This window comes from Taudactylus pleione, unplaced genomic scaffold (assembly GCF_031769625.1).
Source record: "Taudactylus pleione unplaced genomic scaffold, aTauple2 ptg000041l, whole genome shotgun sequence".
Taxonomy (NCBI): domain Eukaryota; kingdom Metazoa; phylum Chordata; class Amphibia; order Anura; family Myobatrachidae; genus Taudactylus; species Taudactylus pleione.
The window spans coordinates 62,486,974-62,501,848 of record NW_028284443.1 but is presented as its reverse complement, the minus strand read 5'-3'; the positions used below and the strand labels follow the sequence as shown (position 1 = coordinate 62,501,848).

The following is a 14,875-nucleotide window of genomic DNA, read 5'->3' as shown; positions in this document are numbered from 1 at the left end:
TGTCTGAGCTATGGTCTCATGACCCGCCGCTGTGCGTCTATGTACAGGTGAGTATGCTTTACTTTGATTGTTGGGTGTATATGTAGGCAGGGGTTGTGGTTTGTATGATATGCCCTTGATGAAGGTGTCGGATTGACACCGAAACGGCTGTCGGGCGCTACACTCTGGAGGGAGGACTTGTGATGAGTATTTTCATGATTGCCTGCTGTTTGTGCCATGATGAACTATTGCTATGACTTTGCTCACAAGCCCCTCAAATAACCTCGACATTTGTTCTTTACTGGATTAATACATTTTCTATGGATTGATATGGATGTGCTGACTCCTTCTTTCTTTATTTTATATATATATATATATATATATATATTACTTTAGAAAAAGAAAAGGTTTTATTTCAAGGATCATGTACATACTATATACAACAATATACTGCTATAAAATAAAATATAAGGACACCAAACAAATGCAGCTTATTAATCATATTGTAAGCGATATGCCTAAAAGCATTTTATTTCTAGCATATTAATTATCACTTATGTGATTTTTCCATTTATACCTGAATATATAGCTACACACTTTAATAAAAAAAAATGACAGAATATTTACCCTTTAATTAATGCCAGTAAGTGTATTTGTTAATAAGTGAATTGAGGGCCAGATTAAGAGATGTACACTAATGCGCTCACAACTGCATTCTCTCACGGATCACAGTTGCTAAAATATGCTAATGCCTTCCAAAGCTTATATCATATCCGCCCGATGACGTTCAACATCATAAACATCGGTAACATCAATGCAGATCGGGCAGCCATGCAGCATGTAAGTCTGACCAGCCACAAACACTGCAGCTCTCCTGGCATGCAGAGAGCTCTCATGCTGTGAAGGAGATCGCAGTGGCTAATTTATGCACGCCCATGGAACGGTACTAACACATTCAGACATGCCTGCGTTATTCTAACCACCCTCCCGTTACCAACCCCAACGCTGACTGCCTGTCACTCACTTTGCGAGTGGTTCTTCTGTACAAACATAATCGCAATGCAATTGCTGCACATGCGCAGTGTAGCTTTTGCGTATGCGCAATTTCAAACAAACGCTCAACCTCTATCAATATCAGAATTGCAAAAATCTCTGAATCAAGCCCTAAGTGTATATGATTAAAAGAAACTTAAAGCAACGTAAGACTATTGAATATTCTCCTGTGGCAACTGTGTGTACATCATAACAGCAGCTTAATCTTCTGCAGATTTTGCTGTTGCCAAATAGCAAAAAAAAAAAAAATGGTAAAAGCAAATCCTCAAAAAAATCCTCTAAAATAAAACAAGTGTCATTTTTTTTGTAGTACATTGGGGCAGCTTACATAGTGTAATAAAAATACAAAACATTTTCTTCCATACAGTATTTCATACATGTTCATTTTATGCTAAATGTTCTTTAAATTCACCAACAAGGATCTGTGCTGAAATGTATCATACAGTAGAAGGTACATAACTCCGGTGCATGTGTGCATAATGGAATTGTGCAGTGGAAGCAGAGGTGGGTGGGTAGGGGCATTGCAGAGATAACAAGGTGGAGTTGTATGTAAAATGACACTTACACATTAAACCCTCTCTTACTGGGAAGGGCTTGAAGGCTGAGTCAAAAGCCAAGAAATCTCCTTCTTACGCCCATTTGCCTGCTTCTAGCAATCTGACTAATAGTAATCTGAGCTAACAAGAAAGACTAGAAAGAGTGGAATGAGAATAGAGAAACTGACACAGGCTACATCTGCAGCTCAGTGCAAGTGTCACTAACAGTTTTATTTTGCTGCAAAGCAGCTGGGCGAGAGTTAAACTCCAAGTAATGGTCAGGATAGTCTGGGTATCTGCTCAGAATTTTAACTAACAAAAAGGATACATGGGTACTGGAAAAGCTACTGTATACCAGAAGCAGCAAAGTATACAGAGGGATCTCTAGTGGGAGCTTCAGCTGATAGCAGGGATCGCTGTGGATGTGTTGGAGCTTGCACCGAACTTAATTTTGAGATGTCAATGTTTATCCTTGTGAAAGGGGTTGCTTTTAAAAAAGACGAAAACCAGTCAGATTGTTGGGACTTGTATAACATCTGATCTTGCTCATTTTAGCTCTTCACAGGTAAGACTGTATTTGATTATAGTGATAAGTGTTTAATAGCATGGTTTATATTTGCAGATGTACAAGAATCACTTATATGGTGCTTTGTTTTGTAGACTGTACATAGTGTGTTCTACTAATTAAAAAATGATCTATCCTAACATACTGTATACAGCATCTAACTTTTATGAAATGCATTACTGTATTTTGGTTTCTGTACATTTTGACAGCATTGCTATGTTGTACACTATGTATGCTTTCTGCATGTAACATCTGAATAGGTTAGTACAGTAGTTGTGTGTTCCAGTTAGAATAACCTTTTCCTAATGCAGCTAGAATTGTCAATGCAATAGATTGGAACCAGTGACTGTAGTTATGATTAAAGTAGGAACTATGTATTTAAGGTAGATTTTGTTGTAGATATACAGTATAGATTTTTATGCCTTAATAAAGTCTGTTTATAACTTGTTTCCATACATATTAATGGTTTACAGAGTACATGTACCATGCAAAATGTAAATATTGATTTATATTGTTGTGTACACTGTAGTAGCCACACACAGTTACTGTAATACTATAGTGGCTTTTGCATCAAATGGTAGTCACAGGATGTCTTTAGCTTGTTGTTGCACTATTTAACATATGGAGTGTAGGCTTCAAAGAAAACTAACTTTGCAATTATTGAATGATGCTAATTGTGTTCTAGATTAATATAATGATACTATTATTTTTACATGGTCTTTATTAATACATGCATTTTACTAAAAATATGACATTAATGTGCTGCAACCAAAATTTCAACACTACTGCTGTTCCGAATACATTTAGAGTGTTTATACATACTATATCCTATGTATACATACTGTAAGCACTGGGTAAAGTTTTGTAATGTTTGATTTATTACATTTGTTTATTGTTTTTCTCTTGTAACAAAACATCTGCTGGACTTTAATTAAAATCAGAGGTTTTTTATAAATAAAAAAGTCCATTGTAATAATGAGTAACATAATAAAAGCATACATAATTTTTTTTTCCCAATTGTATAAACCACTTTTGTTACAACCTCCCAAGATGTACTGTTAATAATTAGTACAGTGAAAAATCTCTTTTAATTCCTGGCAGCTGTTATGATTTTATAACTATACTCTGACTAATTTTGACTTAATAGTCTTGTCTTCTTCGCATGGTTTACAAAGCTTTAATTTAAAGTAAACATCCAAAGTGCAGAAGATTTAGGATTTAAAAAGTATTATACATTATGCCATGGTTTGGTAGACGTTTAAACTGAAGACTGATTAAGAACATGAATTCTAAATAGCTGTGTATACATCTCCTACATATGGGAGAGCTCTGAGCCAAAAATGTGTTGTTAATGGCAAATTAAAAAAAGTTAATAAGCACAATATGTCTGCAATTTTGTAATATGCATCATTTGGAATTCATGCTGTGCTTTTATGGGATTCTATATGGTGATTGTTATTTTGCATCCTTACTGAATATTATTTATACAGTTTAATAATGTAGCCAAATCAAAAGAAAATGATTGTTTTGCTTAGTACTGTATAGCAAGAATGTAATTTTTAGTAGGAAAATTTATAATAAATTATGAAATACATTTTCTCATAGGTCTAAACATTGACCAATCATTATGTTACATATTTGAGTACCACCTTCTAATAAGACAGAAAATTGCTCTACTAATACTTAAATGGATGTTTGAGACAGTGCTGGATTAATCCTCTTATAATAAAAGAATAGTGTAATGAAGCAAGCAAATGAGGGTCATCAGTGCAATAGACTGCGTGTTTGCAATGGATATCAAGAAATGACCTTTGATTACTATTGTTACTGTGGCACAATCTAAAGAAAACTCACTACATATAGCTTAGTGCTATACAGCGGTAAAGTACATTCAACTAAAACAGATATAAATACTGTATATTGAGGAAGTTGAGCTCAATGACAAAGCTATTTGGGATTCTTATTGACATGGATGTAGTTTATATGCCGGCGGACGGGATGTCGGCTGTCGACATACCGGTGCCGGAATCCCGACGCCGGAAAAATGCTGAAGCCAATATGACGAAGGAGATCAGGATATCGGCATCGGCATTGCAACCGCTGGAATCCCGAACGAAGGTTCCGGGTAAGTATCCGCGCATTAGCCGAATATGGGGTGATAGGTTTAGGGACCCCAGGGGCAGAAATTAGGGTTAGGCACCCCCCAGAGAGGGTTAGGTTTAGGCACCCCCCACAGAGAGTTAGGGTTAGGCTAAGGGGGGGTCAGGGTTAAGGACCACTGGGGGGAGGTTAGGAATAGGCACCCCCCTGAAGGGTTAGGTTTAGGGTGCATGAAGGGGGGATAGGGTTAGGCACCAGTGGGGGAGGTTAGGGTTAGGCACCCCCTGGGGAGGTTAGGGTTAGGCACCACTAAGGGAGGGTTGGGGGGAGACAGGAGGAATAGGGTACTTATCAGCCTCCATCGGGATCTTCAATAATCAGGCTTCCAGGGTTGGGATTTGATACCCGACCCAATTCTATAGGTGGAAATAATTGTAAACTATATGATAGAACACAAACATTGTTAAAGGGTAAGATGACATAAGTGGAGACTTTATTAAAAAATATAAATAACACTTGCAAAGGGTCTACTGTATGAATACCAGCTTAAATTTTACTGAAGGTTACACTCTCTATCAAAATGTATCTAGAATTACCTGTATCTAACAATGATCTTTTTCTGTGGGATCACATGCAATATTCTACCTACTGTAAATCCAGCCAGGTACAACATATCTGAGTTTGAAATAACCAGCTCAGATAACTTTTCACTTCTATGTATATTTACTGTCAGTTATTCAATAGAGAATGATGGCTTGCATGAAGAAATAAAGGTGTCAGGTCCTAGCAGTGGTAAAAAGAAAAGTACATCATATTGCAATTAAGTGACAGTGAGGATTAGTATGATAGGGACAAAAAAACTGGTAAATGTGCTCAGAAAACCCTAAAATGCTAAATACATTGTACAACAGAAAAGTAAGGCTAGTAGTAAATTAATTTAAAAAATGTGAATTTAATGAAGCAATGAAGAATAAAAGTCAGTGATCTATCCTCATCATCTCATCTCAGCAGACACATTAGAGGCATCAAAATATTTGCATTCACTACAAAGAGAATCCAAGAAGCCCCACCTCCAAAAAAGTAATTATACAATCACAGGAAATTACATTTATTACACAGTCAAATGCAATGCCAGAAAGAGCAATGGCTGCCAGTTATTCATTGCCTACATTCATCACCCAAAGGAATTGACGGAATACAAGAGTGCTGGGTTCTACCCAATGCAGAGAAAGACATTATAGTCTGTTTTGGATAAACAGCACCACACCTGAAAACCAGTTGACAGGACAAGCATTATTCATCTACAATTGCAGACATTGTAAAATCATGTTTATAATTATTTTACAGGAAAATCCCAAACCAGACACCATAACTGATGTATTAGACAAAGATAAAACATATAGTAGGATGCATCATAGAGTGCTCTTTCTAAATGCAAAAGTTATTTTCAAGTTCACTAAATCTTAATAATTTTAATAAACAACTTTTTTTTGTGCTGAGCAGAAGTGGCAAGTCAATATTATTTTTTAAAGAAAGCTATATCAGCTTTATGTGTTGATATTGTAGTCAACATAGGGCAGTTTATACTCATGGTTACTCTCAATACAATTGTGGTCTAGTAACTATGATATGGGTCACCAATGTTCAATTGTTAATTCTTCAATGTCCAAAATAAAGTCAAGCCACAAGCTCCTCACCATCAGCAACAGCGTATGGTAATTCAAATTGCCAGAAGACAAAATGCTGTCATGAAAACAAGAAAATTATTTTTGGTTGCCTTCAAGAAAATTTGGAAATGTAATATCTGACAATAGTATCTTGTTGCCTTGCAGTCCAGGAAAATTTCTCACATCCCTCATTTATACCAGTGCTTAATATAATAACAAAGAGTCTTATCAAGAAATGTAAAGTAATAGAATGTTATGGAAGCTGAATGTCCATGGTAACAGATACATATTGTACAAGAAATGTCCTTAAGTTACAAAGACATACAAATATGCCACAATATCATCATGAGATCAGCTACTTGAAGTTCTACATTTATTATGCCTGAATGATTGCAATAGGAGAAAATCCATTAAATGTTCTGATAAATCCAAAATATGTAGGATATACAGTTTTTTCACCAAAGGCAGGGACAATTATATTGGAGGACACATTTCAATCTGCTACATCTCTTTAATGAGGTAACCAAGCTTATTAGCAGGGATGATTTTGGCATAGGCAACATTTTGGGGAAAATTCAATTAATGGTGATATCCGCAAAGAAATATCAGCATGCCATGTGAGCCATCGGAAAGCCAGCACTTTGCAGACATAGAGGACCTCATTCAGAGCCGGTCGCACAGAGCGTGCGGTCGGTCTGAATGAGGGGAGGACCTCTTGAATTTTCAAGATGTCCTCCTTTGCGGTGGTAAGGCTGTTGGTTAACACCCACAGCCTTACGACCGCCTAAGGTGATGATCACGATGGTCAAGACCATCGCGACCATTGGGGCTTATGACGAGACCCTAGGGTAGGGTCTTCCTTGTTGTAAGCCCAAGAGAGCTTTCGACTCTGTCTGAGCCGGAAGTTCTCCACTGACATCACTAGTGATGTCAGTGGGGCCGCCCCCAAATGGTAGGCGTTCCCATGGGAATGCCCCCGTTTGGGCTGCCACCCCCCCCCGGCCCGCCTTCCAAACATCGACAGCTCACCCCCTTTGGATCGATACCCGCTGCGACCGGCACTGTCGGTCGTAGCGGGTCTCACACATGCGCACGATGGCGCCGGTGCCGTCGTGCGCATCGCGCCATCGTGCGCATGCTCTGTGGGGGGCCATCGACCTGGTCCGAGTGCATCGGCACTAACGACAGGGTCTGAATGACGCCCAGAGTCCCTTAAAAAATTAACGATGTTGAATATCTGTAATATCTGGAATTCTCAGGGATATGCGCAGCCAAACATGGCAGCTGCAGAACTCCAAGAATTTAATTCCCCCAGCAATCTATAATATTTGTGTTAGAGCAGCCGTTAAGCTGTATGGAGCAGGAAAATATGGGTCATCACAGAAACAAACTGCTGTCCTCTGCAGGCAATCACAAACACCTCCAAGCAGTGATGCTGCTGGTCTTATATGTAATCATGATCTATGTCAAGAACAGATAATTGATGAAAATTACATAGACACAGTCTATTGTTATAGATGGTAAGGATAATTATCACTTAGGGTAAACAGGTCCAGTTATGTACGTTATTATCAAGGAAAGATAAATTAATATGAAAAAAAATCAAGAATAGCTGTAATTATTTAACTGCTACCAACAAAAAATACACTTTTAAAGAACTCATACAGATTCTTCAGTTATTTATTTAGTCGTTAAAGTAAAATTTCAGAAAATAAATCAGTGGTAATGAACAAATAAAGAACTTCAGCATAGTTACTAATCTCTAAGCCTCTCCCAAAGAAAAAGAGAACTCAGCATTAACACCAGACAACCCCCAACAGAAGTTGTATGAAAAGTAAGATTTACTTCTGCAACTTCTGAACAGTAAGTAAAGGAAGCTATAATCCTATAATTCTTCCACATGGTCATGATGCACTGAACAGTAGAGTTGTAATTTAAAAGCTCAAACATTACTCTTCGTGTATGTGTTTACACTGCACGCATTGTACGTGGGAGACTACCGGATGTTATTTTGGAAACAAAGAATGATTACTGGTTATCAAAGTTAATTTTTATCTAATCAGTGTTGAGCACTCAAAAATCATAAATCATTTTTATTACATTGACCAAAGCGCACATGCACCTAGAAAGATGTAACTGGAAGGTGTATAATTTATCCCATTAAAACAAAAAGACTCATATCCGCCAGCTCTACAAAAGATAAAAGTGAATTTCTGGAAGTTTTGTGTGTTGTAAATGAAAATAGACCATTTCATGTTATCTTTCTTTGGATGTCTATTTTCACACCTATGATGGTCATTAATAAAAATATTGTACATCATGGTGTACAATGGGTTCCACTGTCAACTAAAAAGCATGTATTGGAGTTACAGAAATCTCTGCTACAAATAGGAATATCAGAACATTTTTTTATTAATACTATAAATAATTAACAAAAATGTTATGAAGAGTCAGATGAAATATGATAAAAAGATAAGGATGATTTGTAAAATAGAAGATATTTATTATACTACAAAAGATCACTATAAAAAATACTGGATGTGTTGAAAATTTATTTTATACTTGGTAGCTATGATAAATGTTTAGCACTTGTATGAAGGGGGAAGGAGAGAGGGGTTTCAAAGCCATGCATGTAGGGTGTCACGATCCGGTACAAGGAATTCCCCTGGGGAGGACAGGGAGCCAGGGGGTAAGGATGGCAAGGAGATAGCTAGAGGAGTGACAGTACTAGTGTCCTCAATAAAGTTCAAACCCAGATGTTGGCTAGACCTAACCAGAGGTGCGAAGTCTACCACTCGGTGGTCTTCACCAGTGACCCCTCCTATTGGGATTTGGGTTTCGCCACACCAAGTGAGCAGATCGTGGCCCTCTGGTTAGGTACCTGGGAGTGACGAGGACACTAATACTATGAATGGAATGATGCGCTGGTATGCTCTAAGAAACATTGCAGGTGATTCAGAGGTAGGATACACCAGGAAGTGGCACAGGGGATTCAAGCACGTACTATTACAAAATTAGTATGGGAAGATCAGATACCGGATGCCTTGGGTAACTCGGAAGACCTGGACGCAGGATAGTGTAATGAAAGCTCAGTAATCCAGACACACAGAGACACCGGGTGTACAGTGAACCCAGGCGCAGGGTAGTGTATAGACACTCTGTAGATCCAGTCGTGGAATGGAAATAACTGTGCAGGGAACTCAGACACAGGTTATTGAATTTGATGCACTGTAGATCCAGTCACGGAATACAGATAATTGTGCAGGGAACTCAGACGCAGGTTAGTGAACTTGATACACTGTAGATCCAGTCATGGGGGTAACGGAGTATGCTGCATGAATCCAGATGCAGGGAAAGCTACTGAAACTAGTGCTTGTGAATGGTACAGGAGGAGACACAGGAAACTGGTAAATGAGCCAAAGATGGGAAAACACAAGAGCATTAACTGAAGCAAAACTTGAGGTGAAACGAAAGTCACTAGGAAACCAGATGCAAATATGCTCGGGATGGCACAGGTGATGGAGATGCGAGCTCGCTCCAATAGTAGTAAACAGCCAGATGCAGAGGGATACGCTATGAAAGTAACCAAAAGCCTGGAACAAATACTGACATCAAAGTCACTGGGAAAGCAAAGTTGAACAGCAACTTAATTTTGCTGGAATCACACTAAATACCCTTAGGTAGTAGGTAATTGAATCAGAAGATCAGCTGAGTGACCACAGGAGTACCATTGGGAGAGACTAGTCAGGTGATATGGACCAACATGGCTGCACCCATGCCCGCCACCACAGGAACCAGGACACATGCACGGAAGCCCTAGCAGACCTCGGGGAGAATACTCAGCCACCACTCACCTCCACTCCCGGCGACTGAACATCTAAACCCAAGGACGCCGGTACAGCAGTGAGTAGTGGCCAATCCCAGGCCGCATCTTGACATAGGGAAGTGGTGATATTTGCACTTGTTCAGTGCAAGGATTGTCTAATTTTTTTTGTTTGTTACACACACTCTGCATGGTTAATTGTGCAGTGCTGGAAGTTGTGGACTGTGGGGCATTTTATATGAGGGTTAATTAAGGGCAAATGTATAACAATCCACATCTCAGATGTGGATGAGATGTGGTAAATTTTGCCCAGAATTGCAATGCGATACTTGATCAAGGATGTATCAAATATTGCAGCAGGGACAGAGCTTGTGAGAAAGCTCTGTCCCTGTACATCTCTCCCCTGAGAGTGTGACCACCTCCTACTCCCACATGACCCCCCCCTCTCCATTATAACTTACCTGCACTCAGGGACCTGGTGATCAGTGACAGGGATGCAGAGAGGGTATGAGCGGGCTGGTTCTAATTACCAGGGCCCAAGTTTGTTGGAGGGGCCTGGGTCTGATGCCACCCTCCCCTCCCTCTTACTTGTCAGCAGCCCAGCACATGCTACTGTGTGCTGGGCTGTAGTGGGAGAGTGCTGCTACTGAGAAGCAGCAGCAGTTTCCACTACTCTGCCTGTGAGGGGGGGCGATCACACTCATTGTGCTTTGTGCCCCCCTGGATTTGTGCCTGGCTGATGGGCTCATAGCACCCTAGTGCGCATTGCTGCTTTGATCTTCTAAGCGCAAATGTTCAACGTTCCATTTTTGACAGCATTTCGCTACTCCATTCTACCCAGTGCAAGTTCCTCCCAGATGTCATAAGACAGGCTGCTTGATGCCTGGTGATGCTTCAGGATATCCTTGTACCGCAGTTAGTGACCCCCCGGTCTTGTGCTTCCCACTTGAAAGCTCATAGTAGAAAACTGACTTTGGCACCCTCGAGTCATTCATGCGCACTAGCTGTCCATACCATCTCAACTGGCCCCTCCTCAGCAAACACTCCGTGCTGTTCATCTTAGTCCAACAAGGAATCTTAGAGTATGGGACACGATCCTGCCAGTTCAAGAAGATAATAGCTAGAATCTGATTGGTTGCTATGGGCAACAAATCCACTTCTAAAAACCCACACTTTAGTTAATATGCCCCCTAATCCCTATAACAAGGGCATGCCTAACTATATTTTTCTAGACTGTATAGTACAGTTCCCAGAGAGGAAATGTAGGTGGCCACTGTATGTGTGTGTGTGTGTGTGTGTGTGTAAGTGCATGCATGCATGTGTGCATTGAGGGAGATCATGTAATTTTGGCCCACCCCATGTTACAAATGACACATATACTTGCAGAGTTGCTATGCTAGCACAATTCACTGAGAATTGCATCATCATGCCCCTTGTCCCATCCATTTCACTAGAAAGTGGGAAGGGGTGCAGGAGGGTAATCTAGTATTCCAGAAATGAATGAGAAATCAATGGGACTCTCCAAAAATACAGAAGGCTCATGGACAATTCGAGCCAGTATGCAAATATGATCAAGTTACAGATAATTTACACAGATTCTGGGATTCTGTCTCATTTGTACTAGGTGAGATAACTAGTTTTAGTCTTCATCTTACCTTCTATCCACTGTACAGACTTGAAATGCTGGGCTTGCTGCAACATGAGAGTCTCTGCTGCTGGGCAGGGTTCCTGTACATCTCTAAACTCAAGTGACAACATCTGTCTTTATAGTTTACTGGTCACCAATTTGTCCAGTATGATACCATGTGCACTGAATCTTGTATTTGTGGTTCTGATATAACATAATGCAGAGATGCGTGCAGCACTACACTTCCAGGAAGTCACAAGCCTAGGTAAGCTGCAACCAAATCTCACAAGAACCAATAACTTGAAAATCCCATCTTGCTGTGTTTTCAGATACAGGCATATCTGAGTCAATTTGAGGCTCAAGTTGGATGTATAAAACTCAGTTTGTCCGATTAACCTGAATCTGAACTCTTAGAGGTGACACATCTTGTATGATTTGCTTCTCAGAACTAATGTATTATTCATTATGTCAGGGCCAGTAGTTCTAATTCTTTCAGAACAATCCAAACATTTGTTATTGTAAGTTCCAGCAGGCTATGCATAATTATCTTTAAGACATCTAAGGATTGAACACTTGTCTTAACCACAAATCCAAGTGTGTGCTAAATATGTCATCTCTCCTCCTATGAGACTATTTTAGGTCATACTTGCTTAATTTTGAAAACTGGTTTCAGGGAGACACTACAGCTCATGGCACCGCATGGCAAGCCATTGAGGTTATGTGTCATGCTCCACCCAAAGGGCATGTCTAGATCCACATATGGGTATATCTACCACCACTCAGGGGTGTGTCCTACAGCAGAAGGTGAAAACTATAGTACTAAGGGCTCTATTTATTAACATTATATTTACTAAAATAAAGTGAAAAAGGGTGTTTTCACACCCTTTTCACATTATTTTAGTATCACCTATAGTTATTACAGGGCAATTGGAATAGAATTCATAAAATTCTACTCCAACCCCTAAGTATCACTTATTTTTAGTAATCAGATTGCATTTCCCATAACTGTAATGGGAAATGTGATCTGGCCAAAGTTACTAAAAATAAATTGTAAAAAAATATCGGGGAAAGCCCTGTGATAATAAAGCCACCTGGATGTGGCATTATCCAGGGTCTCCCCTGGTTACCGGCCTCCTACTCTGCTCTAACGGGGAGAGCAGAGACGGGAGTCAGTCCCAGGAATCAGTGTGGTCTAAACAGAACGCAAGCTGATTACTGTAAAAAAAAGAAATAAAATTGTAAACATTTTTTTTTACTTACCTGACTCCAGGGACCGGTGATTGGACCTCCGGTGATGTCTCCACTCCGGTCAGCTTGTCTCCCATAGTGCATTGCAGCCCGGTCATCAGGTGATCGGGTCCAGTGCAGTATGGGAGATCACCTGATCGGAGGCTTGGAGGACATCACCGGAGGCCCAGATCATTCAGGTAAGTGTAATTAAGGGAAAGGGGAAGTCGCGGGGGTTCCACGATTGCCAGGGGTGCCGGGAGGGTAGCAGCAGTGGCCGGTCGGCGCATGCGCGGGCACTTTGTCACAGTATTTTTTGCAAAAATACTGTGACTAGTGTGCGGAGGAGATTCGCAGGGACAGAGCTTTATTGCAAGCTCTGTCCCTGCAAGGGATTTGAAGTAAATCCCTGTTTCATTGCAATGCGAATTCAGTCGATAATATCACACCACAATCTGCATTCAATATGCAGATTGTAGTAAATAGAGCCCTAAGTGTGGCATGCTGCCTTAATCAGCCCCAGTATGTGACACTGATTGACTCAACCAAAATGAATCCTCTTACAAAATATTTTTAAAACCTTCCCTGTTTGGGCACACAGAGGGCAGTGTCAGCCTAAACGCACAGGGGACAAATTCAGCCTAAACACCCAGGGGGCAGTGACAGCTTATAGAGCTGCTGCCGGTAGAACCACAGACACTCACCCTGAGACCAGGCACTCCTGCTCCAAGCCACCCTCTCGCTATCACTCTCCGTACCAGAGCTGCTCTCTGTAACAATCAAGTCAAAGCCACCCACAGCCAGGCCATGTAGCTGCTCTCTAGCAGGTCTAGTTCCACGTGCAGGGCCCTGGTAACTCGTCCTCAGTGCACCGGGGCAAGCAGGTCCACCAGTCCGGAAAGCTGCTGCCTGACTTGCTGCTCCACCTGCTAGGACTGGATCACAGTCATGTCTGCATCCCACCCCCCAGCCACCTCCCTCTCACACACATTAACCGTTGCCCTGCCCCAGCCACCTACCCCTCACACATATATGCTTCTGCCCCAGCCACCTCATTCTCACATATATACCCCAGCCACCTCACTCTCACATATTTACCCCAGCCCTGCCCATTCACCCACCTCTCACACATATATGCTCCTGCCCTAGCCACTTCCCATTCACATATATACCCCAGGCCTGCTGCAGCCACCTCACTCTCACATATATACCCCAGCCACCTCACTCTCACATACATACCCCAGCTACCTCACTCTTACTCTATATACCTCAGCCACCCCACTCTCACATATGTACCCCAGCCACCTCACTCTCACATACATATCCCAGCCACCTCACTCTTACACTATATACCTCAGCCACCTCACTCTCACATATATACCCCAGCCACCTCACACTCACATAAATACTCTAGCCACCTCCCTCTCACACTATATACCTCAGCCACCTCACTCTCACATATATACCCCAGCCACCTCACTCTCACATACATACCCCAGCTACCTCACTCTTACACTATATACCTCAGCCACCTCACTCTCACATATGTACCCCAGCCACCTCACTCTCACATACATATCCCAGCCACCTCACTCTTACACTATATACCTCAGCCACCTCACTCTCACATATATACCCCAGCCACCTCACACTCACATAAATACTCTAGCCACCTCCATCTCACACTATATACCTCAGCCACCTCACTCTCACATATATACCCCAGCTACCTCACTCTCACATATATACCCCAGCCCTGTCCCAGCCACCTCCCTCTCACATATGTACCCCAGCCCTGCCCTAGCCTCCTCCTGCTCACACAAATTAACCCCTGCCCTGCCCCAGCAACCTACCCCTCACACATATATGCTCCTGCCTCAGCCACTTCATTCTCACATATATACCCCAGCCCTGCCCCATTCACCTACCTCTTACACATGTATACCCCAGCCACCTCCCTGTCACACATACACCACAGCCCTGCGTCTTCCCAAATCACCTCTCTCTCTTTCTGCCCTGCTAGCACTGAAAGAAGGAGAGCCACGGCCAGTGGGGTGTGTCTGGCTCCAGTTCTATGTTGAAGGCATGGAGCCGGAGTTGAATGTGTGTCTGGGAGTGGAGCTGCTGGCTGGTGAGAGGCGAGCAGCAGCACTGTCAGCTGCACTGGGGCTTAATGTACCGAGGATGATCTGAAGACAGGAAGCTGGTCCCGCACTGGCACCCGGGGGAGGAGTTGTCACTGGCGGGCTAGGGGTGTATCTAAGGGTCAGAGCGCCCCTGGCAAAATAATTGACTGGT

The 14,875-nt window shown here is 41.7% G+C and overlaps 1 protein-coding gene across 1 annotated transcript in view; it reads left to right on the top strand.

The window, feature by feature from the left end:
* The first annotated feature begins 1,689 nt into the window (after positions 1 to 1,689).
* Positions 1,690 to 14,875, top strand: part of SLITRK6 (SLIT and NTRK like family member 6) — a 38,997-nt gene continuing 25,811 nt past the window's right edge. The window contains exon 1 of the mRNA XM_088457169.1: positions 1,690 to 2,133. The gene's annotated coding sequence lies outside the window, so the exon portion shown is untranslated. The remainder of the gene's footprint in view (positions 2,134 to 14,875) is intronic.